The sequence below is a fragment of the Mirounga angustirostris genome, unplaced genomic scaffold (assembly GCF_029215605.1).
Source record: "Mirounga angustirostris isolate CCGP_5_RB_7025 unplaced genomic scaffold, mMirAng1.0.hap1 SCAF_8, whole genome shotgun sequence".
In the NCBI taxonomy this organism is placed as follows: Eukaryota; Metazoa; Chordata; class Mammalia; order Carnivora; family Phocidae; genus Mirounga; species Mirounga angustirostris.
Genome location: NW_026991716.1, coordinates 98,837,594 through 98,839,219, shown reverse-complemented (window position 1 = coordinate 98,839,219; position 1,626 = coordinate 98,837,594). Strand labels below are relative to the sequence as shown.

At 37.6% G+C, this 1,626-nt stretch overlaps 1 pseudogene; it reads left to right on the top strand.

The window, feature by feature from the left end:
- Positions 1–575: 575 nt before the first annotated feature.
- On the top strand, positions 576–984 carry LOC123837077 (large ribosomal subunit protein eL31-like; annotated as a pseudogene).
- The last annotated feature ends 642 nt before the right edge of the window (positions 985–1,626 follow it).

Below are 1,626 nucleotides of genomic sequence, written 5' to 3'. Positions count from 1 at the left end.
TGGTGACTAACATAACATAATAAAATTTAAAAAAAAAATAAAAATAAGTAAATAGAATTGAAGTTCCCATGGGGTGAGGATGATCTTTTTTTTTTTTTGTATAGACCTGATAAAACCTTCCTTTGACTTTACTCCCAGGGCCTGAGTGTTAGGTGGAACCACAGAGGTCATCTAGATATCAGGTTTTGTAATTCAATCTTGTGTTTACAGTTGAATGTCCCTTGTATTCCCGTTATCTCTTCACTAAAAATAAATGTGGATGCTCATAGAATCCGATCTCTTTGGGAAACTAGTCAACAGAATGATTAATTAATTGAGAGAAAGTGTAGGTGAAAACTGAAATGAAAATGATGCTTTTTAATTCCCCATTCCAAAATACATTTGACATTTTGTTGTAAACTATATGTTTCTTGCAGCCGTTAGGGTGATTGTTTTGCTAGTTGCTAATTGCAGATATCGGCAGCTGGAGATTAGGAGCAAGTAGTAGCTTCTTTAGGGGGTAGAATTAAATATGTGAAAGCATGAGATGACATCATGTTTTTTCAGTCATCTTCAAAACTGCTCTATAGCTTCCTTTCCAACCAGGGCCTGGCAGAATGGCTCCCACGAAGAAGGGTGGCGAGAAGAAGAAGGGCCGTTCTGCCATCAACGAGGTAGTGACCAGAGAATACACCATCAACATTCACAAGCGCATCCATGGAGTGGGTTTCGAGAAGCGTGCCCCTCGGGCGCTCAAAGAGATCCGGAAATTTGCCATGAAGGAGATGGGAACTCCAGATGTGCGCATTGACACCAGGCTCAACAAAGCTGTCTGAGCCAAAGGAATAAGGAATATTCCACACCGTATCCATGTGTGGTTGTCCAGAAAAAGTAACGAGGATGAAGATTCACCAAACAAGCTCTACACACTGGTTACCTATGTACCTGTCACCACTTCCAAAAATCTACAGACAGTTAATATGGATGAGAACTAATTGCTGATTGTCAAATAAGGTATAAAACTGCAAAACAAAACAAAACAAAACAAAACACAAACAAACTGCTCTACAGAGCGGAGTTTTAGAATCTCTACTAATTATTTTAAAGGTCTGATAACCTTAAACATTAAAGAGCTTGAAGCCTCCACTAGTTATAAAAAAGCATGTAATTTTTCATAAGTAAATTAGATGACAAAGAAGTCTCCATGGCCAGTGCAAAGAAAGAAAAATAAGGATTTATTTGAATAATTAAATAAAAGAGGAAGTTTTATTGAATTATTCAGGTAATTGCTTCAATTCTCCCACTTAGCCTTGTCTGTGAAGACCTGACAAAATGCCCTTTTCTCCTACATTTAGTCTCCAGAGCAACCTAAAAGGATGCTGACAAACATTAATTTTGCATTATAAAATAGTCTCAGTAAGTGACAGCAATTTCAAGATTAATGTGTTGGCCTCCTGAGAACAAATTTCAGGAATGGAAAAAGGTGCTCTTAAAACTTTTTCTGAACTCTTACATAATGTTGGTCACTGTATTGCAACAATATTTTTCAATGAAAGAGGCTGCTGAAGACACTGCTTTCCTAGCCACGGATTGCTTCCTCCTTCTGTTAGGAACAAAGAGTGTCTATTCCTAGAGGCATAGTTTATA